Genomic DNA, 16,996 nt, shown 5'->3' with positions numbered 1-16,996 from the left:
GGACCCATAAAAGTTTTGGCCATATTTTGACCCTACTGGTCTTTCTGTTGAAACATTGCAAGATTCATCTGTTATCATGGAATAAAGTTCACTTGTAAAGAGTAAACTTTCTTCCATCAAGACAGATGGGCCCATAAAAGTTTTGCCCATATTTTGACCCTACTGGTCTTTCTGTTGAAACATTGCAAGATTCATCTGTTATCATGGAATAAAGTTCACTTGTAAAGAGTAAACTTTCTTCCATCAAGACAGATGGACCCATAAAAGTTTTGGCCATATTTTGACCCTACTGGTCTTTCTGTTGAAACATTGCATGATTCATTTGTTATCATGGAATAAAGTTCACTTGTAAAGAGTAAACTTTCTTCCATCAAGAAAGATGGACCCATAAAAGTTTTGGCCATATTTTGACCCTACTGGTCTTTCTGTTGAAACATTGCAAGATTCATCTGTTATCATGGAATAAAGTTCACTTGTAAAGAGTAAACTTTCTTCCATCAAGACAGATGGACCCATACAAGTTTTGTCCATATTTTGACCCTACTGGTCTTTCTGTTGAAACATTGCAAGATTCATCTGTTATCATGGAATAAAGTTCACTTGTAAAGAGTAAACTTTCTTCCATCAAGAAAGATGGACCCATAAAAGTTTTGGCCATATTTTGACCCTACTGGTCTTTCTGTTGAAACATTGCAAGATTCATCTGTTATCATGGAATAAAGTTCACTTGTAAAGAGTAAACTTTCTTCCATCAAGACAGATGGACCCATAAAAGTTTTGGCCATATTTTGACCCTACTGGTCTTTCTGTTGAAACATTGCAAGATTCATCTGTTATCATGGAATAAAGTTCACTTGTAAAGAGTAAACTTTCTTCCATCAAGACAGATGGGCCCATAAAAGTTTTGCCCATATTTTGACCCTACTGGTCTTTCTGTTGAAACATTGCAAGATTCATCTGTTATCATGGAATAAAGTTCACTTGTAAAGAGTAAACTTTCTTCCATCAAGACAGATGGACCCATAAAAGTTTTGGCCATATTTTGACCCTACTGGTCTTTCTGTTGAAACATTGCATGATTCATTTGTTATCATGGAATAAAGTTCACTTGTAAAGAGTAAACTTTCTTCCATCAAGACAGATGGACCCATAAAAGTTTTGACTATATTTTGACCATGCTGGTAATTTGTCAAAACATTGCAAGATTCATCTGCTATCATGTTATAAAGTTGATTTTACACAAATTTCACAGTGTTGCCATCTTTATTGGATTTATTGGATGCAACGGTTGCTCTGGATGAGTGTCAGAGTATGCCACATTGTATTTTTTAAGAATTCAAGTTATGGGTAGCAACCAGAAAATTCTGATATCAAGTAAAAGTAATTCTAACAACCAGACTGCAATGAAAAACTGACTGCATGTTACAGAGAAAATTGAAATGATTTATGCCTTGCAGACAAACTGTTTACCTTCTCTAAATGTTCTTTGTGGATAAACTAAATCTAATTAGAAGCTATTTCTTGCAACGTTTCATGCTATCCATACATGCAATGATATGTGTTACAAGTGCTGTGTCATAAATGTTATGTGTAAAATATAACTTGGCTTTTACAATTAGTTTGTCACCTGTTCCATACACTGTGATACAGAACATATTCTCAAAAAAACATTAAAATATGAAAGTTTCTTTAAAAAGTTGCTGTCTTGCAGGAGACCTATAACAAATATTCTAATAAAAAGAAAAACACTATGTAGATACAAATGCGTATAAAACTCATTAAATACTGATTTTATAAACATATGAAACTAGTCCAAAATCTAGGTTGTGTTTCATGTCTTTTAGTCCTAGTACACAAATAATTATATTAAAATGATATTACTGCTCATCAATTTTGTTGTTGTCTGTGTGTATATTGCTGTGTTGTGGTTACATTTAATATTCTGTGTTTTTTATGTATGTATGTATTTATACTTTTTTACTAAATTCTTTATTTGAAGACATCATATGTAGGGCAAGTGTATTAAAAACTAACATATCAAATCCACATGACAAAAAAAGGACAATTTTTTAAATTTGCAATATATGAAAGGTCAAAGGGAAAGAGAAAAAATTAAAAAAAAAAAGAATGCCAATTGACAAAAATAGAATGTCAGTTTTTAACTTTTTGCAATACAGGTCATAGAAAAAGGGAGGGAAAAAAAGAAAATTGTAGCTGTCGGTAAAGGTTTGGAAATAGAGAGAGAATCCTTTTCATAAATTGCAGGTTATTCCATAATTGCAGTGGTCTGCATGAGAAAGCTGCACAAACAGCTTGTAATAAAAGGGAATAGATAGCAAGAACCTGGAAACTTTGTTTACAGTCTCAGCCATTCTATTTCTTTTAATACACCATAAAGATGGGTATTGTAATTACTTTATAATTGGACAATTGGAGATAAATGAGATTAATGATTACATACATTATTATATCTTATAACTAAGAGGTAAATATGTTAATATGTGTTGACAATGCATAGTTAACAAAATGTAATAATTCTGTGATAACTTTTCTAAGGCAAAAAAAACAACTTCATTAAGGTCCGTTTGGTCCATGCTACTCTGAATATCATGTAAAAGAACAAGATGGTCCAGGCACTCAAGGTTGTAGAGAAAGCAGCCACTAGAGGCTGGATTAACCCCGAATGTAACTCTGAAACTGCTATGTTTGCACCTGTAGGGTTAAAACCTGAGGGACCTGGCACCCAGACCACTTCATTGAGCTGAAGTGGTCTGGGTGACTATAGTGTCCCTTTAAGTTGAAGAGGGTGATTCCATTAGATATTTGGAAAGATCTTTTTAAACATTTGTGTCCCTCTGGGATAAAGGCATGAATGTCCTCACCTAGCATCTAGTTGGAAACATCCCATTGCTAAGGTAGATAATGTCCAAGCCTGCATTAGAATTTATGGATCCCGAAGACAAGAAGCAATACATTCTAGTTCAAATTCAGTTAAAAGATAAATGGCCTAACAATGCAATCAACTTTCCCCTTTTCTGTTTCATAAATTAGGCTATTATCTACATCACAATACGATTTTCAGTTTTTTTCAGTGAATCATACTGCCTGTTGATATTTGGAAGTCCAAAATGTTGATGAAACTGGGCCTTCAGTGAAAAAACTAAATGGCAATAAGATAAAAAGAATAATAGATAGATAGATAGATAGATATCTAAAAATGGGTATACTGTGGGGTGTGAGATTTAAATGCGTAATATCAATGCATATACTGAAATGTTAATTTTTGAAAAATCATATATGGTAGCAAATGTATATCAAGGTACATATTGTTGACTTTGCTTTTACATCATATGTGTACTTATCTAAAAGTCACAACTTTTTACTTTCAACACTAGATGTCTCCCTGTATCCAGTACTTATCCTCTTATATTTCAGCATTCTTTATTATTTAGATCATCTTTCTGTCCTGTTTCTATGTCAATCTTTACCTCTTTTCTTTCGGCCCTTGTTTTAACTGATGATCTACCTAAATCTATGGCTCTTAAATTCTAAATTATTGCACGCTGCAAGAAAAAAAAGGACTGATACCTACACTTGCACCTAACACTACTTTTTCTTAAGACTGTCATCTGGAATCATCACTTTGTATGCAATGACCATTCATTTTTTGTAATTTAGAAATCTTGTTATTTTTTTGTATTAATGAAACATAATATACATCAGATTATTGCTGTTTCATTAACCAATTCAAAGTGGGAATTGTGTGTAGACAATTTCCAGGGTATGTACCCATAACATAGAAACATGTAAATGACTTAGGCAACTGGATATGCAATGCATTTATCATAAACAAGCCAGCTCAGTTCCAGGTCAATTACTAAATATCAATTATTTATTATTCATTACTGTAGTAGGGGTGAAGATGAAGGGGCACACCTATGGATCTGAAAAGAGGTATAAGAGGGGCTAGAATTGTTCAGTGCTTTATAGGTATGGGTTAGTACTTTGAATTGACTCCTATAGGATATAGGAAGCCAATGTAAGGACTAGCAGAGGGGTGAGGTGTGAGAGGATAGAGAGGAAAATCAGTCTGGCGGCAGCATTCATTACAGATTGTATTGGGGCAGTATGGCTTTTGGGAAGACCAATAAGGAGAGGGTTAAAATAATCCATGCGGAAGATTACTAGAGCATGGACAAGCTCCTTGGTAGCATCTAGCGTAAGAAAGGGGCAGATGTGGGCTATGTTTTTAAGATGGATTCTGTCAGGGCTCCGCGGGCGGCGACGGACCGAGGGTGAGTGCTGCAAGAGGATTGCAGCCTCCCCTCACAGCCTGTCGGCTCCCGCGGAGCCTCCCCTACCTGTTGGCGAGCGGCGTCCTCTCTGCTTGGCGCGCTTCTCGCGTCCTCCTCCTCTCCTCCCAGCGGCAGCATCTATAACACTGCACGCTGGGAGCCGGCACATTTTTCCAAACGCCGGGGTCACTCACGTGACCCGGCGTTAAAGCAACAGCACAATAATCACAGTGGGAGGTATAGATATTCCCACGTGTGATTGTTAATTCTGATTGGAAGTTATCCAATCAGAATTAAGCACATGATTTAAATGCTTACGTTTCCTGTCTCTCAGTGCCCTGTTGTGGTCTTATGATACCTGTATTGCAATTTGCTCGTGTTTCTCTCTGGTTACCGATTATTTGGCTTGTTATTCCGATTCTCCTGTTTTCTCCATTCCTTTGACCTCGGCTTGTTTCTCGTTCTCCTGTTTTCTGGCTCCCTTTACTTGGCTTGTCTCCTGACTATTCTTAGTGTGCTTAACCCGGCCATTCTAAGGACCGGTATTGCACCCTTTACTATCTGTGACCTGTTAGCGTGTTAGGTTCCCGAATCGTGACATTACAACAGGGCCATAATGGAACATGCTGACATTCCACAGCTATTAGTTAATCAGGAGGCTAGAATGGAAGGTTTAGACCACCGTATGGATCAGTTTGCTCAAGCTTTACAAACCATACTGGCTCGTACTGCACACTTGCAGCCTGCCGTTCAGGAGGCTGCTGCTGCTATCCCCCGAACTCATGCAATTGGGAGCTACGGGGTTAACTGAGGCTGAAAGAGCGTATCGTAGAAGGGAGGTGTTATGCCTTTATTGTGGAAAGAGGGGGCACCTCTGTAGTACCTGCCCTAAATTTCAGGGAAACTTCAGCACCTAAGGCCTAGAGAGGGGTCTGCCTTGGGTGTTATAACTTTGTCCCCTCATGTGTCCGTCTCTAGACTGTTTACTACAGTTTCTCTTCTGGTCAATAAAACCACTATAACTACCAAAGCCTTGATCGATTCAGGTGCGGCAGACAACCTTATGGATGAGAACTTTGCTAAAACCGCAGCCTTGACTTTCATCCAAAAGGCCACACCCTTGGCCGTTGAGGCCATAGATGGTAGACCACTTGAGAAACCTCTGGTAACCCATGAAACCCAAGAAATAGTTATGTCTGTGGGTGCTTTGCACAAGGAAAGGTTAACCTTCCAAATAATTGACTCCCCTACTGCTTCCATTGTTCTGGGTTTTCCCTGGTTAGTTAAACACAACCCAGTACTTGATTGGGGTTGTTTAGAGATACTCTCCTGGGGGGAATCTTGTCAACGAGACTGTATGGCCCATGTACGTCCTGTTTGTTTACTCAACGTGCCCACGGCTAAACCACTTTCTGTTTCTGTCCCTTCTGTGTATGCAGACCTTGCATTGGTTTTTGAAAAAAGGGAGGCAGATAAGCTACCTCCACACCGTGACTATGACTGTGTCATAAACCTGTTACCGAGGACTATGCCTCCTAGGGGTAAGGTCTACCCTCTTTCTGAGAAAGAAAATCAGATCATGGAGGAGTACATACAGGCATCCTTAAGTAAAGGTTTTATCAGAAGGTCCTCCTCTCCTGCTGGTGCTGGTTTCTTTTTTGTGGCCAAGAAAGAGGGCGATTTGAGGCCATGTATAGACTACAGGTCTCTAAACAATATAACGATTAAACATGCCTATCCGATCCCTCTCATCACTGAGTTGTTTGATCGTGTTAAAGGTTCTAGATATTTTACTAAACTAGACCTCAGGGGGGCTTATAACCTTGTTCGTATAAAAGAGAATGATGAATGGAAAACAGCGTTCAATACACGTAGTGGGCATTACGAGTATCTAGTCATGCCTTTTGGATTGTGTAATGCTACTGCTGTATTTCAGGACCTCATAAACGATGTCCTTAGAGATCTACTGCATGTCTATGCCATAGTCTACCTTGATGACATACTTGTATATTCTCCAGATTTGAAGTCACACCATACTCATGTAAGGATGGTGCTTAAGAGGTTGTTGCAGAACGGTCTTTATTGTAAGTTAGAGAAATGCTTATTCGACCAAACTTCTGTACAATTCCTAGGGTATGTCATTTCTGAACAGGGATTCAGCATGGATCCTTCTAAATTGGAAGCCATACTGTCTTGGCCCCTTCCCCAAGGACTTAAGGCAATACAGCGGTTTATAGGGTTTGCCAATTATTATAGGAAGTTTGTTAAAAACTTTTCATCCATTATTTCCCCTATAGAAACATGGGTTGGCCCATAACGTTGTCAAGTGTGACCGGACAGGGAGGGGGTAACCCTCAAAGTTTAAAGTGCAAAGAGAGAGAAAAGCTGTCCTTGTAGAGAAACCCAATATAGGGATGATAGTATCAAAAGAAATATAGAGCAGGTATAGTATCCTGTCGCAAGAGATATTACAATATCATACTTTAATAGGGTAAATAAACGTCAGTTCTGAGTGGCAGTAGGTGCTGGTTACCTCTTAGATGGCACACAGACTTGCTGGCATTAAACAAAACGGGACGTGTGGGTAAGGGGGTGGTACTATGTTGATATGTTCTAAAATCACATAGTCGACGCGCGTTTCGCCGTGTTTAGCGGCTCGTCAGGGGGAAGTTTCTCCCTCGAGTGGTAGAGTTTAAAAATACCGCCCTGACAGCTGATTGGTCAAGTTTTCGGCTGTCATGGAATGAGGGACTACGGTGGCTCACCGGAGTCAACAGTGTGAGGAAGTCACTGTAGTTTGATTCCAATACAATATATATGCCTGAATTCTTGTGCTATTAAGTTTCAAATTAGCCTTTGAATTTCAAAGCCTTACCGAGAATATTCTTGTAAGTCCATAGTTGGTGATGAGTAGTAGTGATCATAAGTTAGTGTTATTAGTATGTGACTAATAAATTACATCATCACCTCTTGGGAGTATCACATTTAATTTTTAACATGTTGTATCCACATGGTGGTTGATACAATGGGGTTACAAAGGATGATCTTTTGATAGAAGGGTGATATAGCGATCAGTGGTGGTATTCTTCCTTAGTCATTTAGGGATAATGCCGGGCCATGGTGATATCCTATATTGACATATTATAACCTCATTGTGGGTGATACAATGAGGTTACCAAAGATAATTTTTTAATACAGGGGTATTAAAACAATTAATGGTGGTATTCATCCATTATGTTTTTGGAGAGAATGCCGGGCCATCTGGTCCGAAGATGATCTTTTAATACATGGGTATTAAAACAATTAATGGTGATATTCATCCATTATGTTTTTGGAGATAATGCAGGGCCATATAGTCCATGTATAGGAGTGTAACGTGTATAGGGACACCGTTTGGATTTGTGAATGAGAACCAGGGATTGGGGGGTGATTGGTAGTGCTTGGTCACCCCGAGTTACTGGTGAATGAATGGGGTGTAGTTAAATTCTTCGTTTAGGCCATGGGGGGCTAGGGTTTTAAAGGTGAAAATCCAGTGTGATTCTTTTTGTAGTAGGATTTTATTGAAGTCACCTTTCCTTGGGTTGGGCAATAGTTTTTCGATGGCCTGGAATCGGAGATTGTCACAGATGCCATTGTGGAAGTTGATGATGTGTCGTGCTACTGTAGTTGGAGTAACAGTATTTTTGATGGAGTTTATGTGCTGCAGGATCCTCCGTCTAAACTGTTGGAAGGTTTGTGGAATCACACTGGATTTTCACCTTTAAAACCCTAGCCCCCCATGGCCTAAACGAAGAATTTAACTACACCCCATTCATTCACCAGTAACTCGGGGTGACCAAGCACTACCAATCACCCCCCAATCCCTGGTTCTCATTCACAAATCCAAACGGTGTCCCTATACACGTTACACTCCTATACATGGACTATATGGCCCTGCATTATCTCCAAAAACATAATGGATGAATATCACCATTAATTGTTTTAATACCCATGTATTAAAAGATCATCTTCGGACCAGATGGCCCGGCATTCTCTCCAAAAACATAATGGATGAATACCACCATTAATTGTTTTAATACCCCTGTATTAAAAAATTATCTTTGGTAACCTCATTGTATCACCCACAATGAGGTTATAATATGTCAATATAGGATATCACCATGGCCCGGCATTATCCCTAAATGACTAAGGAAGAATACCACCACTGATCGCTATATCACCCTTCTATCAAAAGATCATCCTTTGTAACCCCATTGTATCAACCACCATGTGGATACAACATGTTAAAAATTAAATGTGATACTCCCAAGAGGTGATGATGTAATTTATTAGTCACATACTAATAACACTAACTTATGATCACTACTACTCATCACCAACTATGGACTTACAAGAATATTCTCGGTAAGGCTTTGAAATTCAAAGGCTAATTTGAAACTTAATAGCACAAGAATTCAGGCATATATATTGTATTGGAATCAAACTACAGTGACTTCCTCACACTGTTGACTCCGGTGAGCCACCGTAGTCCCTCATTCCATGACAGCCGAAAACTTGACCAATCAGCTGTCAGGGCGGTATTTTTAAACTCTACCACTCGAGGGAGAAACTTCCCCCTGACGAGCCGCTAAACACGGCGAAACGCGCGTCGACTATGTGATTTTAGAACATATCAACATAGTACCACCCCCTTACCCACACGTCCCGTTTTGTTTAATGCCAGCAAGTCTGTGTGCCATCTAAGAGGTAACCAGCACCTACTGCCACTCAGAACTGACGTTTATTTACCCTATTAAAGTATGATATTGTAATATCTCTTGCGACAGGATACTATACCTGCTCTATATTTCTTTTGATACTATCATCCCTATATTGGGTTTCTCTACAAGGACAGCTTTTCTCTCTCTTTGCATTATTTCCCCTATCACTAAACTGACTACAAAAAGGTTTACACCCCAGAGTTTGGACTCCTAACGCTATTGAGGCCTTCGAGACTCTAAAAAAGGCATTTGCCACTGCCCCTGTGTTACACCATCCAGATCCTTCCCTTTGTAATGGAAGTAGACGCTTCTGAATCAGGTGTAGGAGCAGTGTTGTCACAAAGACAATCGTATGCCGAACCTCTCCTTCCCTGTTGTTACTTTTCTAAACGGTTGTCTGAGTCTGAAAGGAATTACGACGTCGGGAACAGGGAATTATTGGCTATAGTGATGGCTTTTAAAGAATGGAGGTACTTATTAGAAGGAGCTAGACACAAAATCCTGGTTATAACTGATCATAAGAATCTATCCTATATCGCAGATGCTAAAAGGTTGTCCTCTCGTCAGGCTAGATGGTCTTTATTTCTCTCACGCTTTCAGTACATCATCACTTATAGGCCTGGATATCGCAATGTCAAGGCTGATCTCCCGACAGTACGAACCTTTAGATTCAATTGCCTCCACTCCTGAACCCATTGTGCCTACATCTAATATAATAGCTGCTACCCGTTTGGTTATTTTGTCTCTTTTCCTTGATGGTGTCAAGACATACCAATCCCAAGCACCCTCTGAGACTCCTGTTGGTAAGCTATACGTGAAAGTAAAAGACAGAAAAAAGTTATTAGCTTTATTTCACACCGCCAAAACTGCTGGTCATCCAGAGGTTACCAAAACATACAAGGGTCTCCTTCAACAGTTTTGGTGGCCCTAACTTTAAAAAGACGTGGTAGATTATGTGCAGGCTTGTCGTGTCTGCACACAGTGTAAGTCCCCTAATGTTAAATCCCTGGGACTCCAAATGCCCCTATCTGTACCCAAGAAACCATGGACACACTTATCCATGGATTTTATTGTGGATCTTCCTTCATCTGATGGACAGACAGTAATTTTGACCGTAACTGATAGGTTCTCCAAAATGGCGCACTTTATTCCACTTAAAAAGCTACCTTCTACGGTTCAGTTGGCTCAGGTGTTTGCCAAAGAGGTGTTCCGCTTGCATGGTATACCACAGGATATCATATCAGACAGGGGCCCTCAATTTGTCTCTCGGTTTTTGTGCTGAGATGGGGGTCTCCTTGTCGTTTACTTCCTCCTATCATCCACAATCTAATGGAGCTGCCGAACGGGCAAATCAGTCTGTGGAGTTGTATTTACGCTGCTTCACGAATGCACACCAGGACAACTGGTCTCATCTCCTTCCCTGGGCTGAATTTGCCAGGAACACTGTGACTCATTCTTCTACTGGCGTAAGTCCTTTTATGGTGGCTTATGGGTTCCAACCCTCTGTCCTTCCCGGTGTGTTCTCCGACAAGGGAATGCCCGCTTTGGATGAGCACCTCGCCTCCTTACGGGAGATGTGGGATCAGGTCCATGCTGCTCTCTCTCGTGCTGCAGTTACTCAGAAGAGATTCGCTGATCGTCGTAGGTGTGCGGCTCCTTCTTATGCTCTGGGTGATAGGGTTTGGTTGTCCTCTAGGAATCTCCGCCTCAGGGTTCCCTCGATGAAATTCGTGCCCAGGTATCTTGGTCCCTATAAGGTATTGCATAGGATTAATCCCGTGTCCTACTCCCTGGCATTGCCTCCTTCCATGCGTATACCTAACACTTTTCACATCTCCCTTTTGAAGCCCTTGCTCTGTAATCGGTTCTCTGGGTCTCTCAGGCGTTCCGATGCCCTCCGCGCAGTCTCTAGTGACGTGTACGAGGTGGCTGCTCTCGTTTCTCTCGAGGTCGGTTGCAGTATCTGGTTGATTGGAAGGGTTACGGCCCTGAGGAGCGGTCTTGGGTTTCTGTCTCTGATTTGGACGCGCTCTCTTTGATCCGCTCCTTTGATGCGCGGTTTCCTTTGAAGCCTTCGGCTTCCCGCCCTCCGGGCGGTCCTCGAGGAGGTGGGGGTTATGTCAGGGTTCCATGGGCGGCTGTGAGGGGAGGCTGCAATCCTCTCTAGCCCCAACCTGTCCGCAAGCGGCGTCCTCTCTGCTTGATGCGCCGCTCCCGTCCTCCTCCTCTCCTCCCAGCGGCAGCATGTATAATGTTGCACGCTGGGAGCCGGCACATTTATCCGAATGCCACTCACGTGACCCGGCATTAAAGCAACAGCACAATAATCACAGTGGGAGGTATAGATATCCCCCACATGTGATTGTTAATTCTGATTGGAAGTTATCCAATCAGAATTAAGCATAGGATTTAAATACTTACCTTTCCTGTCTCTCAGTGCCCTGTTGTGGTCTTATGATACCTGTATTGCAATTTGCTCTTGTTTCTCTCTGGTTACTGATTATTTGGCTTGTTATTCCGATTCTCCTGTTTTCTCCATTCCTTTGACCTCGGCTTGTTTCTCGTTCTCCTGTTTTCTGGCTCCCTTTACTTGGCTTGTCTCCTGACTATTCTTAGTGTGCTTAACCCGGCCATTCTAAGGACCGGTATTGCACCCTTTACTATCTGTGACCTGTTAGCGTGTTAGGTTCCCGAATCGTGACAGATTCTACAGGATTTGGCAACATACTGGATGTGAGGCTCAAAGGTGAGGCCAGAGTCAAGCATGACGCCAAGACATTGCGCTTGCAAGGATGAACTTATGTGGATACCACTAACTTGAAGGGAGAGTGAAAGAGGAGGATCAGTATTAGGAGGAGGAAAGACAAGGAACTCAGTTTTAGAAATCAGGAGGACATCCGGTCAGAGTTGGAAGAAAGGCAAGCAGTGACACATTGCAGGACGGCATAGGAGAGGTCCAGGGAGGAGAAATATACCTGGGGTCATCAGCATACAGGTGGGAATTGAACCCAAATGAGGTAATAAGTTTGCCAAGAGAGGCAGTATAAAAATAAAATAGAAGGGGACCAAGGACAGAGCCTTGGGGGACTCCAACCAAGACAGGACCTGTCATACCAATGACAGGTGAAGTGAAAAACATTGATTACAATGGCACATGTCAAAGGGTGGGACATATTAGTCAGCAAGTGAACAGTCAGTTCTTATAGTTTATGTGTTCGAGGAAGGAAAAATGGGCAGGCTAAAGTAACTTTGACAAGGGCTAAATAGTGATGGCTAGATGCCTGGGTCAGGGCATCTCCAAAACGGCAAGTTGTGTTCCCGCTATGCAGAGGTTTGTACCGACCAAAAGTGTTGCAAGGAAGTACAACCAGTGAACTGGTGTCAGGGTCATGGGCACACAAGTGCACTTCATTGATGCACGTGGTGAGCGAAGCCTAGCCATCTGATCTGATGACACAGAAGAGCTACTGGAACTGAAGTACTGAAAAAAAACGTAATGCTGGCCTTGATACAACAGCACCCTTTGAAGTATGGAGCAATGGAAGAAGGTTGCCTGGTCTGATGAATCTTCTTTTCTTTGAGATCAGAGATGGATGGCTGGGTGCATTTGCGTCATTTACCCGGGAAAAAGATGGCAGCAGGATGTAAAGAAGGAAGGCCTACAGAGGCAGTGTTATGCTCTGGGCTATGTTCTGCTGTGAAACCTTGGATCTTGGCATTCATGTATATGTTATTTTGACATGTACCACCTACCTAGAGATAGTTGCAGACTCTTTTAGAAGGATTATACACCCTGCCACACTGCAAAAATTGTTCAGGAATGGTTTGAGGAACATGACAAAGAATTTAAGGTGTTGCATTGGCCTCCAAATTCTCCAGATCTCAATCTGATTGAGTATCTGTGTGATGAACTGAAACAACAGATCCAATCAGTGGAGGCCCCACCTTGCAATTTGCAGGATTTAAAGAATAAGCTGCTAATATCTTGGTGTCAGATATCACAGGACTCGTTCAGAGGTCTTGTGGAGTCCATGCCTCCATGCATCAGAGTTTTGGCAACACAATGGAGATCTACATAATATTAGGCAGGCAGTTTTATTGTTGTAATAATTGTGAAAATAATTATAAAAATGGGAGAATTTTAAGAAAACATACTAAATCGACGCTCAGACCCCTAGGTTGCATAGTTCTTAACTTATAGATCCAAAATCCCTCTCTTTTCCTAAGTTTCATCATTAAGTCCCCTCCTCTTTCATCCAGTTTCACTTATGGTAATTATACAATATTACTCTATGAGTATTTTGTTACTTTTTCTACTGTAGATACCTTGTTTTTGTATATTCTTTTGAGGACTTGGAGGAGTCCTATGTTCTATCTGCAGTATTGAAATTTGTTTAGTTAATTTATTTCTTACCTTCACTTTGTATGTTTTTCCACTTTACACTGAATTAGTGAGTTTGTTTATTTTTTCAGTTTTATTGTTGTGGCTGATCAGTGTATATGTGCATGTATCAGTGTAACATGGCTGCAATGAAGGTGATATAGAATGAGCATTGTTATGGCAATGTGACAAAATATATTATAATTATAAAATATATACATTTATTTGTGACACTGTTTCCTTATCTGTAACTTCATTATTTGGAAAACATTTTTTTTCATCCAATCAAATTTTTCATTTTTATTTCTATTAAATAGTGAGCAACCTAAGCATGTTGAAATTAAAAATATATTTAAACAATACTTTCTAGGACAGAGGTGGAAGCTACAGTGCCAGGAAAATTAGTTTGTTTTCCTGGAACTATAGTTTCCCTTTAACACTCTGCATATTAGAAATGCATGTATTTAAATTATTCTATCTATTGTTGAAATGTAACAAAACAAGAGTGTTGCTACTTAATCTCAATAAAGAAAATCATATATATCTCTTTAAAATGTAATTGAATGCCACATTGTATATATGAAATATTTTAAAAATACAAAGATTATACAAATGTGGGTATGTTAACAAAGTGAAAGTGGTAATTAGGTAGTAAAGGTCTCCTCAGTCTAAGTCTGCCATCTAGTGGTCATATAACATTATACAGTTAGTTTAACTTTTTGTACAGTTAACATGAAATATAATGAAACTTTCTGTTAAGCAAATTGAACACATAATGTTTATACTGTATTGCATTTTACAAACAAATGCTATACAATACAGGTGAACCCTTATTCGTATTTGAAAGCTATTTGGGGGCATATTACACACTCTGGAGTAGTATGATTCACAGCATGTGAATAAAATAATTATTTTGATATGATGCAGCTACAGTATGACAAGTGATAATGTGCACAAAATGAATGTATTTTATAATCTTTATGTTTTATTAAAGTTTAGATTTATTATCGTGACATCAGTGAGGGTCATTTCAGAAATCACAAAGTAGGATTTACTTCTTGCCAGCAAGTTTTCATTATCAGGCAGTGCATGCTTTCAGAATAAAAAAAATATATATATTTTGATAATTATGAAATACTTTATTTAAGGGATATTTTCTATATTTATTGGAAGTCTGGTTCAAATGACAGTATGAAAATGAAAACTTAACCAAGTTAAAAAATATAACAAAGAAATCAATTTTAAAATCGTACACTGTACTAAGTCTATGTGATTTAAAAAAAAAAAAAAACATGTATGGGTATTTAATTTCCATTGCTGAAAGAAAAACGAAAGGAAAAGAAAATGAGATTGATAAATGTAATCAACGGGTAAAACTAGAGATGTATGCGAGATACAATTTTGTTTAGTTTAGTTTAAGTTTGGTTTGTTAATTTTATAATTTCGGTTTGTCTGAAATGAAGAAATTATCGATTTAGAACGAACTCAAATTGGGAAAAATGTGGGGGCTGAAATGAAATTTGAATGCCATTATTCCCAATAGCTTTTTTTCTTCATTTTGATCATTCAGCTGTTTAGTAGATAACTCCTCATTTGATATCGTTACATGGGATTGCCATAATTAAAGGTACCATATTAAGGACCAAAAGAGCAAATTTAAAAATGTTATTTTATTATATTTGCTCTGCCAACTATTTAGTACATAACTCCTGAATTTGGTAACATATCCTTACATGAGAATGCCATAATTAACTGTACCACACGGTACTTATCTATTAAACAACTAAAGAAGTGGTTTAAGAAAAATCTATTTTCTTATTATTGATCTTTCAACTGTTTAGTACAGGGGTGGGGAACCTTCGGCCCTCCAGATGTTTTGGACTACATCTCCCTTGATGCTTTGCCAGCATTTTGGCTGTAAGAGCATTATGGGAGATGTAGTCCAAAACATCTGGAGGGCCAAAGGTTCCCGACCCCTGGTTTAGTACATGGCTTCCTAATTTGGTACCCCAGCCTTATGTAGTACTGCCATAATTAGGAATACGAGTATATAAAACTACCTACAGCAACCTCTTTAATTTGGTACACTTAAACATGGCAATCTGATATGTGCATATAAAATGTGTGCTGCATGTATATAGAACGTATATGCGGTATATATATTAAATGTATGTGCTGCATGTATATAGGATGTATATGTTTCATGTATATTGAATGTATGTGTTCCAAGTATATAGAATGGATATGATATACACAGTATACAAAATTATGGAGCTTTTTACTTAACAGCTTAAAGAGCAAACATAAGAAAAGCCCTTTTACGTAAATGTGCTCTTTCAATTGTATAGTAGATAAGTCCATAATTTGGTACCCTTAATAATGGCAAGTCCACATAAGCATAGGGTACCAAATTAGGGAGCTATCTACTAAACAGCTGAAAGAACAAACATCTGAAAAATTTCTTTTTATAATTTTTGCAATTTCAGTTGCTTAGTAGATAAGTCCCTAATTTGTTCTCCAAAAAAAAATCTATGTTTTTATTAATTCCAAATGAATTTGTTTTCAGTTCATTTCAGTTTATAAAGAATGTATTGTTAATGTTTAAGGAATCTAAATAAGCGTTTAATTATAGAGAGTGCCATATTCATTTCATTTTATCATGATGGTGGGTAGGTAGATCACCTGGTTACATTGATTAATAGGTTATCTGTTGTCTTACGCTGCCTGTCCTTTTTGAAAGGACTCTTCAGGATCTAATGAGGAAAATTAGAAGAGAAGTCCAAGCTTGACAAAGACCGTGTAGGTCGACATGTTGCAGTGGGTTCAATAAATTTGCCTTTTTGTATCCTGAGAGTGCCTGGAATTCTCTTCTATTTTTCCTCATCAAGTATTTGGTTCCTGGTACTGGGACTGGTCTGGTGCACCCAGATACATTTCAAATGGGTTTGAGTGCGGTTCCACGTTTCTGCTATATTATCTTCAGGATCTAATGACAGTTTTGTAGCCAGGGGTAGGCAACCTTCGGCACTCCAGATGTTGTGGACTACATCTCCCATAATGCTCTAACATCACTAATGCTGGCAAAGTATCATGGGAGGTGTAGTCCAAACCATCTGGAGTGCCGAAGGTTGACTAACCCTGGGACTGTCACGGTGTTTGTGAATCATTCATAATTATCTTGCATAAGTGATTATGACAAAAATAGCTAATGAAACAGGAACACAAGGTGATAAATGCCCGTGGAGGAAATCTGCGACTCTCTGAAATACAGGGAGTGCAGAATTATTAGGCAAATTAGTATTTTCACCACATCATCCTCTTTATTGTTGTCTTACTCCAAGCTGTATAGGCTCGAAAGCCTACTACCAATAAAGCATATTAGGTGATGTGCATCTCTGTACTGAGAAGGGGTGTGGTCTAATGACATCAACACCCTATATCAGGTGTGCATAATTATTAGGCAACTTCCTTTCCTTTGGCAAAATGGGTCAAAAGAAGGACTTGACAGGCTCAGAAAAGTCAAAAATAGTGAGATATCTTGCAGAGGGATGCAGCAAAAA

At 39.3% G+C, this 16,996-nt stretch overlaps 1 protein-coding gene across 3 annotated transcripts in view; it reads right to left on the bottom strand.

The window, feature by feature from the left end:
• DGKB (diacylglycerol kinase beta) overlaps positions 1 to 16,996 on the bottom strand; it is a 567,171-nt gene that overhangs the window by 359,095 nt on the left and 191,080 nt on the right. The window lies entirely within an intron of this gene.

Source organism: Pelobates fuscus, chromosome 4 (assembly GCF_036172605.1).
Source record: "Pelobates fuscus isolate aPelFus1 chromosome 4, aPelFus1.pri, whole genome shotgun sequence".
NCBI lineage: Eukaryota > Metazoa > Chordata > Amphibia > Anura > Pelobatidae > Pelobates > Pelobates fuscus.
The sequence above is the reverse complement of the archived record's forward strand: the minus strand, read 5'-3'. Positions and strand labels throughout refer to the sequence as shown.